At 39.4% G+C, this 12,465-nt stretch overlaps 1 long non-coding RNA gene across 1 annotated transcript in view; it reads right to left on the bottom strand.

The window, feature by feature from the left end:
• Positions 1-737: 737 nt before the first annotated feature.
• The window catches only part of LOC125328612, a 32,100-nt gene continuing 20,372 nt past the window's right edge, over positions 738-12,465 (bottom strand). The window contains exons 2-3 of the long non-coding RNA XR_007204787.1: positions 9,582-9,629; positions 738-2,053 (exon numbers count right to left, since the gene is read on the bottom strand). This is a non-coding gene — a long non-coding RNA (uncharacterized LOC125328612). The remainder of the gene's footprint in view (positions 2,054-9,581; positions 9,630-12,465) is intronic.

Genomic DNA, 12,465 nt, shown 5'->3' with positions numbered 1-12,465 from the left:
GACTTGACTTGTCACCATGGACCTTTCCCAGAGACCACAGGGCTTTGTCTTGTCCTGGCTACCCCACAGGACTTGATCTGACTTCCTAGCTTGACCTCAGACCTGCCTCATCACCTCAAAATTGCCTCTTGATCTCCACTTTGAACCTGGCCACCATCCATGGCCCTTGCTTTACTTGAGGGCAATGGCATGTGCCACCTGCCTGGTGAAACCCTACCTTGCCAGCTGTGTTATCACCCCCAGCTCCTGGCTCCTGGTGCCTAAGAGCTGGAGCCTTACAGCTTCCTGGCACAGTGTTGGCTTCTGCTCATCATTAAGTTTCTCTTGTGTGGATGCACTTATCTGGAAAGGTGCTACATAGCACCAAGCTGAAGTCTACTTGCTGTCTTACAATGTATTTTTTGTTACGTTACAGGATTTGAACCAAGAGAAGCAGGAAAAGACACAGTACTGGGGTGGACAAATCCCAGCTGTGCATTTATGCTTCTTGAAGTACAGTTGTGCCTTTTATTGGAAGCAACATATGCAACTATTGCTCATTTCTATCACAGCAGGGACTTCTGTTTTGTTTTTACACATAGTCTCTAAACTGGTGTGTGGAGGTGCATGAGTCCCTTCAGTGACCTTTAAGAAAGTGGACGTGCCTCAGCTCAGTGCCCAGAGTTAGACAAGTCTGAGTTTGAGCACTTTGCATCATCACCCATTGCACGTTTGAAATGTCTCATGAAGCGGATAGGCAGATTTTAAAAATCTATTTTTTATTCATGTCAGTTCATTCCATATGTTTTTGTGCACAAAACCCCCGAACTGTATTTAAGAGTTGGCTGAAAACCTGGCATAAATGTGTTGGCTTACAGTGACGGCTGCTCTCATTTTGTATTTTGAGAGGATGTTTGTTATACAAGGAAATCAGACTGCAGATGTCTGAGTTCCTGTGAGTGCTCTTGACAGAGGAAACTAGATGTTTAAAGTGTTTCCAGTGGAATAAAAAGTTACTGCAAGACGTAGACACAAGGGAGTTTTTAACTGCTGGTTAAAAGCCTTGCCTAGAGTTGTTCACAGTTGTGAAATAATGACAAATCCTTGGTAATGGCTTTTCATTTGTGCATCCTGTAAAATACTGTAATGCCACTTCACATAATTGAACTGGAAAGTTATCTAAAATTCAACTTCATGCTGTCCTTACAAGAGTATAGATTTAAATTTTATATCCTCAGTGTTCAGATTGCATAGGGCATGTTTGGAAATGCTCTCTTAAATAATGTATTTTTCTCTGTTCATATTGTAACTTATCTGGAAATTTCTTTCAAAATAAAGTCTTCCCAAACAGCTTATCAAAATCATACCTTTAGGTATTTCGTCCATAGTGAAACTCCGTGTTAGATCCTAAAAACACTGTATAAGAAATAACCATACTAATGATAGTTACTTTTTCATTGGAAGTCTACAGAAGTAGAACAATGTATTGGACATTGTATTTAATAGAGTTAATTAGTGTACAATGGTTATTTAATATGTTAATCAAGATTTAATCATGATAAAACAGACTAATCTTGCCATTATTCTGCCATTATAAAAGTGTAATTGAAATAGATTGGAAAAAAAATTCAGTACGTTCTTGTCAGTGTCTTAAAAACTCTGCATTCAGAAGCACTGCAGTGCTCCAACACACGTTTCAAAATTAGCTGTATTTAATCAAAGCAGGTTTAATTCAGTTAGTGTTTTACATTAAAACTAAGACCCACCCACTTGACAGAAAGAAGCTCAGCGCATAATTCTGAAAATGTGTTTCCTCTTTTAGCTTGGTTTCCTAGGGAGGAAGTTGAGGTGGTCATTGTGTCTGTCTCTGCCTATGTTTATCCTTCTTCTTGGCCACCCTCATGACATCCAAACTCTTGGAAATCTTCAGCTAAAGTTTTCAGAAGAGTAGCAGTTCTGAAGGAATGAAGGGTCCATGGGCTTCAGGACTGTATGGAAGAAGAGGGAGTTGATGCTGGCAGCTGTGCTGACAAAGTGACTGCAAGCTGAGCCCACATATTGGACTCTTGGGAATCTGCAAAAGAGAAAGGCATCACAAATGCACTATGGTGTTCTTCTGGGTTCCATTAGATGATTCAACAAGTACAAGTTCACAGGAATCCAGACCCCATTAGTTTTATTCAGTTACTTACAGAAAAAGTTGTCTAAACTTTGCAGCAGAGACAGTTATTGTTGGGGCTTTAATCTTGATAGATACATTGATTATGCAGGCCAGCATATTTACCACAGCTTGCAATAATCTGTCTCAGCTACCACTTGGGCTATTTTCTAAGGGAAATCCATGCAAGGATGCCTCACACTTGAGGGCCAGTTAAAATATGCTAAGGATGCATACTTTGGACCCAGACCATGGTGAAAAAAGGGAGAGGACCTGCAGTTTAGTCACAGACACGGGGCAGCATATTTCATTAGGAAGGGAGAGGATGCCATCTCACTTAGGTGTGTAGTAGCCCAACTGTACCAGCAGCCACAGTCTGTAAGTAACAGTACCAATTATAAATTTGTGATTGAAATCAATTATTTTCATTTCCCTCTAGCTTTTGGGGCGCTCTTCAAAGTTCATGGTTTTGGTCTATCCTCTGTAACCAAGGCGTTATCAACAATTTAACTATCTCTTAAAATAATTAAGTCTGATGCATTCATGACTTCAGGGTTGAAGCAGGGTTGAATTAAGAATATAAAACAAGTACCTGAACTTGTGATGCTCCAGATAACCTTATCTGTGCTTCCAAATTTTATAATATTACTGATTTCAGATCTTTCACTGGTGTAAATGAGTAAATCAGATTGGTTACAAGTATTTAGAGGTCTGACTTTGTGCATAAGCCAAAATCTTGTTGATTTCCAAGGGGTGTCACACTTTTATATAGCTATGAATATTATTAATGTCTGTGTACTGTGAATTTGGCATCTAATTATGTCTGCAGAAATATTGTTCTTCCAAGATCATGAAACTTTTTTTCCTATTAACTGTGTTTCTTCAAGATATGGGGTAGATTTTTTTATTTTTTTGATACTGCTAAAAAACAACAGTGGGGATAATACTGTTGATCCCTGTTAAATATTAGTTCTGAAGAATAATTTCATGTGGACCTTTTTGTTAGAAGGCTCTCAGAAGGAGTATTTTGTAGAGAAGTTTACAGTGCTGTGTTTCTTAGCAAAGGAAAGTCAGGCTTAATGAGACAGTATGCTCATTTGCTACTGAGCACTTTTGATATGAGTTGTGCTTTGGAATATGTTCTGTGTTAAATTTTGTTATGAATCTGTTAAAAGAATCATTCATAGTTATGAGATGAAAAGAATTGCTGCTAATTTTTACAGTGCCCTTTTAAAAGGAGGATCATCAAAGAGCAATCAAATATTTCTGATGTGGGGTCCAATTTGACCCAATAGTGATGAAAACAAGTACCTGGGCCAAATTAAGTAATGGTGCAAATGATGTGAACACCTTGTCTTTAGTAGTAAGGCACCTTTTCTCAGAATCCTGAGCCATAACACTGGAGAACCCCGTGTTCTTTTTTCCTTCATCTCTGCAGTTCTGGCAGTCAGGGGACCTAAGGTGAAGAACAGGGAAATCTCCAGATGAGCCCCATTTTTCCTGCAATGGTCTTGAGCAGCAGGAGCAGAGGCTCTGCCCCAAACAGGCTGTGTCATTCACTGATTGTGTGTGTATTGCAGGGGTGTTGCCCAGGTAAATTATAGCAGGTTTTGGCTTTGAAAAGTAACTGACATGGAATATTCCCTTTATACCAATAATTTTGAACCTGTTGCCTACAAATATTAATGCCTGCTTCTGAGGACTCCCATTTCCCATGCAGGAGTGAGCACTGCCCCTGTAAAGCTTCAGTATTCTGGGACTTGAAAATGTTAGTTTGCTGATTTCTGCAGTGCAAAGAGTTTGGTGAAATTTTCAGCGAGCAGTGTAGAAACACAAATTGCCCAAACATTTTATGGAACCTTAAGAACAAACATTTTTTTCTGTCAACTGAAATATGAGGTCATTTCAGATGATTGGGGAAATTAACAGAATACAGGCTTGTTCAGTTAAATGTTGGCAATATAATACTCAGATTTTCTGATGAGTAATTTTACTTCTACTGAAGCTGTTTGAAAAAAGAAAACCCAACTAATAGGTAAATTGAATTGACAAACTCATTGTTCCCCTTTATTTTTGGGAGAAAGTTTTTTTTGTTACCTAGATTTCAAAAATGACCCATATTCTTTTCTCATTAAAATATTCACTAATTATTTTCACTTAAATTTTAATTAAGAATGAATGTAGATCAGTTGCTAAATAGTCCATTTTCCAATATGCTATGGTCTTGGAACAGACAGGATAGCTCTGGTAAAGTGAAAATATTGCTAACCTTTTCTTCATTTAAAACATTTAGCACGGAAATGAAACTTTTAGTTTCAAATACTTGAGACAGTTTTATAGAATAAAAATTGAAATGCTTCACACATTTTTTGAAGGTCTCATATGGAAAAAAAATCCATGCAATTTTACTGATATTGTTAGGCCTGCTCAAGAAAAGAATAATTTTTGATATCGTGTAACCAAAATGGACTTGAGATTCAGAGCAGGCATATTACTGAGAGCCCAGGGTTTGTCTACCATTTATTAGGGACTTTCTTATATAGTGATCTTCAAGAGATCTCTGTATTTATTATGTTCTGTTTGTACACCAACTCACTTTCAGACAGTGAAACTCCCAGAACATTGCTATTGCAAATACATGGAATTACTTACCTTCTCTGCCCTAGTTATTTCTATCCGTAGTTCAAACTCACATGTGTTAGCTCATGAAATTGAAGAGTAGCATGTTAAAAGCGAGTAAGAAATATTGATTACCCTCATGGGATTTAACCAGCAGAAGTTATGGTGAGAATTTTTGGAGTGAGAGTTTAGTTTTGAACAGTTATGGTGGTGGTGATTAATTTTGAGTTGTGTTTTTAGCCTTTTTTTTTTTTTTTTTTTTTTTTTTTTTTGGGAATTTGAGGGCACATAAGTTCATGTGATTACAGAAAGGAGATATTTCATCTGGTCTGCTTGCTTGGCTCCAGGGTATGTAATGGCTGTGAGGACAGTAAATGTTACTGTAATAGCTGTGAGCCCTTTAGTCCATGTGTGAGCAGAGGAGCTGCTGTGGCAAGGCTGCTACTTTGATGTGACTGCACAGGAGTTCCAAAACTTGAGGGTGCAGAGAGAACCTCCCTGGATAACTGCATTACTACTCAGCAAGTAGGACAAGTAAAAACCTGCACAGTTTACCGTTTTTTTTAAAAAATTCTCTCTTATTGAGCTGCTGGGTGAGGTGGACTGCTGTAGAGCATCTAATAGAATTACAGGGATCTTCAGAATGAGTTGGAAATGAAATTCCTCCAGCTTAATATCCTCTAAGTCCAGTTCTGGAGGCGCTGAATGCAGGGTACAGTGTAAAGAACCTGGAGTTGATACAGAAAGAACCTGGAGTTGATACAGAAATCTCTTTTGGGCATGGGTAGTTCTGATGTCCCTGTAACTAGGGATGATAGGCTGAGGTCAGTGAGAATTTTACTGATGGAGGTGTTTTACCTGAACACAAATCATTTGAAGAACCACTAGCATTGTTTTCTGACACAGGAACAGCCACAAAAGTCATAGTTCAAGCTGGTTCAAGAATGTTTAGAATGTTTCTCCTGCAATTTTTTTTTCTGGGGGGATTTTTGTGGAGGGTTATTTTATCTATTTTATGTTTTGTTTTGTTTTTTTTTTTTCCCATTGTGCTGCTTTAACTGTAAAGATAAAACACATTTTAGCCCATGAATCATTATCTGATTTGTCTCTGTTGTCATTCTGTGAAATGCTAAGATACTTTGGCTGCATGATTGGTCACCTGAATTACATGGTATTGATGTTATTTTTGTATCTGACAGCTTAAATGCAATGAGTTGTATATTCTGTAAGCCTTGAAGGTCTACTGGACTTGTCAGAATAATTTGATGTATGTTTTTTCAGCGGGTTCTTTGTTAAGACTTTTTGGCCAGAAACATAGCATTATTCTATGGTATTCATCCCAAAAGGAAGGTAGAATTTTCCTTTTCCCTACAAAAAGAATTTAATGCACTGTGGAATACCACTCTGTTTTTTCATCAACCAACTAGAGTACTGGGCCTCAAATTTGTTTACTGTAAACACTTGCATGGAGGAAATTTTCCTCACAGAAAGGCTCACAAAAAACAAGATCAGTTAACATGTTTAAAATAAAATTCTATTTTCAAACCATGGCCATTTTTTTCAGTGATAATTCAAGTGCTCTTTTTCAATTATGGTTCTTCAACTCTGTGCACAAGTCTTGAATGTGACTGTGGCAACGAGATGGTGAGAGATCTTCTGATCTTTGTTTTTGTTTGGGATTTAAAAAAAAATTTTTTTTTGTTTTTCTTCATGGTTTGATTCATGCATCATTGTTCCAAGATCAGGAGCTAAGGTACAATTACCTCTGGACTTCTGGTGTCTGAGAAGGCACCACTACTTCAGAACAGTGCTAGGATCTAGCAGCTTTTGTAGGAGTATTAGTAAGTCATGGCATGGGAAGGGCAGTGTGGCAGTAGAGGAGTTAAAGTAACTCATGTGGAACTTTGAGTTGCCCAAATGATCTAATTCCATTAAACTGGGAACTTGTGACACAGTTCTTAGTGGTGTAGGGGATAAATGAAATGGATGGCCGCTGTGCAACTGCAGATCAATAATTGTCTTTAAAAAGTAAATATGGTCTCCAACCACGTTTGACAATAACTGGAAATGATTCTTTGGTAGCCATCTATTTGCTAAACCCAATGTGAAGTGTCGGAGCTCATTAGGGCTGGGCACAAAGCAGGATGCCGGGCTGTCTCAACTGGATGCAGTCAGCAAGTTGGGTCACCAACACCGTTCAGCAAAAAACAACTTCTGGCCAGATGTGCTGGGACAGTTGTCTCTTTTCGGGGTACTACTACGAAGATTTCCACCTATTAAAGCAACAAGGGTAACTTCATTTTCCCTTTTTTATTTATTTTTTTTGCTCGCCCGTGTGCCGGGAGGAGAGGGATGTGCTCGGCCGGTGCCGGCAGGTGGCAGTGTGGGCGTGCGGATGGCGCCCGCCGACCCCCCGGGCCGGAAACGAGCCCCAAAAAAATGGCTTTTTGCCTCAGAAGCATTTATTAAGCGAGCCCTTCGCCGTGGGAGTGTCAGCCCGCCAGGTCTCTCGAAAGAAGCCAGCAAAACGCAGGTGCTGCTCTGCAAGTGCACGCTCCGAAACGGGGCTGAAAAGCCTCTCGGAGGAGAGCGGGGAAAAGGAAAAGAGAGAAAAAAAGAACATATGTGTGCTATTCATTTATTCAGAGCCACGCACTCTGCCAATCATCCTTTACATCACTCGGTGCCTCGGGAAAAGCTGCTCAGAAACAATCTTTGTTACTCGAGGAAACCAGGCTTGTGCTTTTGCGCCACTTGGAGAAAGCATAAAACATTTTGTCCCTTATGAAACTCGGCACACACAAATCGATTAGGAGAAGATCTGAAACCTCTGACCCTTGCAGATTCTGACCAATCCAAGCTAAACCCTCCACCTACTTGTTCTTTCTTGCACTCACAAATAAAGTAAACATAAAAACATGAGGAGGGAAAGAAGGAAAGAAGTCTGAACTGACAGCCCAGGCTCTGGAGACGGGTTTGTCTCAGCTGTATGGTTCTGCTGCATGGCTGTAAAGATGCTGTGTGTGTAATAGGCCTTGAACAAAGTCAGTACAAGAGAAACAGTTTTTTAAAAAAAAAAAATTTCATTTTTAACAAACAAAAGCTCATCTTTAACAGAAATTCCACTGTCAGCAGTAACAATAGGGATGCAAGATCTTCCTTCCTGAAGGAAGATCACAGAACCCCATAGAAGAGGCTAAGAACCCTGTCTCATGGGACGCCTGTGTGCACCTGGATTTGCAGCAAGATCCACGCCTTGGGAGGACAGGAGGGTACCAAGTGCCACTCTGGCAGAGTGAATCATGAACATCAGTCAATTCAGATTTCTTTTTTCTTTAGTGGGACTAGGTGCAGGTTGTTAAATGATGATATAGTGATCCATGCAAAGGAAGCAATTTAGAATGCCACTAGAAGGAGAGGTATTGATCCCACAAAATCCAAGAGCTATGCTGCATATTTTTGATTATCATATATTGACATCTTATAGCTAGTTTACTTTAAAAATGTTATTCCTTATAATTAGGGTGGGGTATATTCTCATTCAATTACTCAAGTAATTAGGTTCATGGCTACTCTTATGCTATACCTTTCATGCTTCACTGATCTTTATTCTCCAGTTCAATACATATTGAGCTGGGACAACTGCCTTTCAACTTGTTTTGCCTAAAAGCCACATTAGCCCTTAACTCCAGGTTATCTAATTTTGAGATAAAACAGAGGTCTTAGCTGTGATGCAGGATTTTCTCCTTATATATTTCTGAGAGAGACAAGACCTGGGACCTTTGTTAACAGGCATCCATGAGATACTTTGCACTCCCTCTATTTCCTATCAATTGCTGTCTTCAGTTTCCATGGGGAAAGTGTGGAGGTATAAAAACATTAACAGAACTTCAGAGATATTCTAAACTTTTCCTCTGGACCAGCCTGGGACTATACACCAAAAGCACTCACAGCACAGAACTTTCTTGGGCCTCTTAATGCTTTTATCACCCCCTGCCCAGAGGAAGGAATTTGCCCCCTGGGGGAGGATTCTCTCTGCCTGCCTGTGTTGCGGATTTGGGTGTTTTTTGTGAAGCCTGTCAGTGAAACTCACCTCTTAGTGAGCTGATGATGTGAGAGTAGGGTGGGACAGAAGATATCCTGTGATACTTTGAAGACAAGCCCATAATAAACTCTTTTTCACTCGTTTGTTGTTTGGTGTTTTTCTTCTTTTTTTTTTTTTTTTGGTTTTATCTATTACAGGTCTTCCCAGTTTATAGTTTTTGAAATTTCAGGTTTTCACTTAGTAACTTTTGCAGGAATCAGAACTTTAAAATGTCTTTTACTGTATTCTGAGACACATGCGTCATCTGGGAGTTGAGAGTAGTCTAGAAAATCTAGTGCATTGTGGAAAAACAATCCTGGGCTTGAATCTTTGCATCATTCTCCATTTAAGGCTAGTGGGGATGGGGAGCTGTGCTAGAGGAAAACCAATTATTTTAAGTGCTGAATATCCCTAACCAATAATGTTCACTGTCCCTGTGTGCTTAGAGAATTAGAGGCAGTTAATAAGTTTTGTATTTATGCTTCTGAGGGTCACTTTTTTTGTCTGGAATATCTTACTTCTGTCCCTGACAGGAATAGACTGCACAGGAGGTTCTTAACCAGCAGCCAAAATAGGGACTCACATGTTTTTGTAAGGTTAGTTATACATCTGTTTTGGGTAAAATTGTTGCAGGAATGGAATTTGACCTATAGCGTTGGGCTCCTTGTGTGACTTGTTTGGTCTGCACTTATAATTTGGTTTTGTTTATATTAATCTGTATATTCTTAAAAAAACCCTTACCTGAATCATAGAGTGCACTTGTCTGTTTTTCTGTCTGTTGGAGGAAATCTGAAAATAAGAGAGGAAAAAAAAATGGTATTTGATCATGGCCGTGAAGGAGACAAAAGCTCTCGGATTCCGGGTATGGAAAGCTTTTCTTATTCCTTTTAGTGATGGGCTAGCCTCCAAAAACCTGTGAAGTGTTCAGTTTGCATAAACAATCAAAGATCTGGATGTTTATCTGAGGCTTTTCTATGGCTCTTTGGAGTGGAAATGGGTTTGGGAGAATTAAGAAAATGAGCTCTTTGTGCTCTTTGCATTTGGTGTGGTCAGGAGTACCACAAGCACAGTTTTTCTTCCAGTCATTTGGCATTTCAGCTTCCTGCTCTGGTTCCACCTCAAGGTGAATGATACTGAAGCAAACGAAAGGGTCTTAAAGTGACATTGTGAAGAGAGAAGCTAGAAATGATTAAAAAATTAAATTTCTGTCTTCACTTCCCTTAAATCACAAATTCCGTCTTCAAAATTTTGTCTGTGAAGGGACTCCTTATGCAGAACAGGATTTTTCCTTGTATTGGAATACCTGGGCAGTTGCTTTGGCTAGCCAGGAGACGGGCTAGCCAGGTCAGGACTTGAGGAGTAGAGGGAACATGGTGTTACTCTCTTTATTTATTAATTTATTTTTTGGTTTACATTCCAAATTTTACTCTCTTCTATCTTTACTGATATCTTTATCTTTAAAGATACTGGGGGGAGGTCAGGGGTTGAGTCTTGGGTGTTTAAAAAGAACCAAAAACCCAAACCCAAACAATTGGAGATCACTTTCAAGTTGGATGGCTATGTGGCAAGATTATTGTTTTAACCCAGTGGATTTGCAGACTCTTAATTTGTTTGCTCATTGTAAACTAAAATAAAAACTCCATTTAAAAAAATCACTTATAAATCCCTGTTTCCTGATGAGTTGGATCATCTAAGCTGCGGGACATTGTAGGGGTATCTTTACACTGCCGGGGTTTTGGTTTGATTTCCCAAAAGTTGTGCTGCTGCTCTGAATCTCTGAGCTCCAGCTCTGAGCCAGTTCAGGGAGCTTATCAGGCTGGCTGTGGAAAGCTGGATGATGTAAGTCAGCTTCTGCTCACAGGTGGAAAGCGCCTTCCAGGTGCACAGGAAGGACTGTTGGTGAGGCAGTACTGAAGGGCTGCAAACATTACCTGAACAGGATGAGCATCTGACAGGGCAAGTCAGAAGTCCTGAGCTGCAGAAAGTTTTGGAGGAGTTCTCTAAACCACCCCTGTGGATACAAGCCTCTCTGAATTGCTTCTCATTAAAGGATTCTTAGGTATATATAGATATAAAGTAGGCATAGATATTTTTCCCATGAAGAGCAGTTTCTAGGCATTAGGAGATGGTCCATAAATTAAGTACACAGCAGTGAACACCAACCAGAACACTGCAGGCCAGAGTGCAGCCAGCCTGTTTCAAATCAGTTTGTATTATCAGTGAAAATCTATTTGGCACTTGTTCATTACCCTTTTTAAGCCAAAGGAGATTATCCACTATTTCCTTTAATGTCATCTGTTTGGTTTATGAAGAATGACTCAAGGAAGTTTTTCTCTAATTTGAAACAAACAGTCTGCTTACACATGGATTTGTCTGTCCTGGGGAGCTTGCACACATCAGGTGTTACAAGAGTGGAAATGATTTTCAGAGTCAAGCAGAAGAAAGAGAAGGAAATGTCTTCTAGGAAGCCATGGCTGTTGATAACTTTTCATCTCTAACCTGTTGTAAAAATCTGAATGAAAATTAGACCCATTATATGGTGTACTGAGGTAGTAAACTATTAGTTAGTTAGCCCTGGGTTCCTCTCTAATTGGTAGAAAAAGAAACTGCCCCAGAGGACAGTTCAAAGCATCTTGGGCAGGAGCCTGCTTTGTGGTCCCATGAAGTGAATGATTTCTTTCTTCTGACGACTGGCCTAGCTGACTGTGCTGCCCAAAGTTAGGCTGTGTATACTCTCTTCATGTGTCCCTGTTGTGTGCAGTGAACAGTTCAGTATTATTTGTACTGAAATGACTCTTTATCACAAATTCTTTTCTGTATAGAGTGTACCTCCAAAATGCAACACGAGAGTTTTCCGGCTCTTGCTGTCATGTAAAAATTTCAAATAAAGGAATAAGTGGTAAGAGGACACCTAGCTTAGTGGTGAACAGGGTAGGAACAGCTTTTACAATAAGGATACCAACCAGCTTGAGTTCACACTGGCTCAATTATGCTGTTAAGATGCTTGTTCCACATCATGTTTGTTGGCCCACAAGAAGGGGGGTTGAATATAACTGGTAAGGATTTTTTGTTAGGCACTGAGGTTTAGTTGACGCTCCATAAGATACTAAATGTATCTAATCCCTCTAAAATTTAAAAATGGAGACACCATGCTCTAGGAAACTCAGGAAAAAAAATTAAAATGGGTCAGAGAATATTGTAAATAGTTATTGAAAAACCTCAGGCATTTTCAGAAGCACTGGCAACCTGTAATATACACCCATGGGACCTAGATAAATGTTTATTGGGGTGCTTGTTAAAACAAGAGGTCTTTGCAACCTGGCAGTAAAGAAGATATATCTAGTTTAAAATGAACATTTGTACATAATATTCTTAAGGACATTATCTTACAGGGACAATGTTTAAAGCATTTTTTAGAAGTAAAATAGTAGTCAAATGAACAACAGGTAGGTGTATACTTACATGCTGAATGCAGTATGGTGGATTGGAAGAATCAAGGAAATCTGAGACAAGATTTTATACAGACTAGACAAGCCAGGGAGAGGACAGTTCCTGATGTTAGGTATGTTGTAAGTGAGGTGAGTGGATAGGAATTTCTACAGTGTTGTTACAGTGTGCTTTCTGC

The sequence above is a fragment of the Corvus hawaiiensis genome, chromosome 1 (assembly GCF_020740725.1).
Source record: "Corvus hawaiiensis isolate bCorHaw1 chromosome 1, bCorHaw1.pri.cur, whole genome shotgun sequence".
Classification (NCBI taxonomy): Eukaryota; Metazoa; Chordata; class Aves; order Passeriformes; family Corvidae; genus Corvus; species Corvus hawaiiensis.
This window is presented reverse-complemented; position numbering and strand designations above follow the sequence as displayed.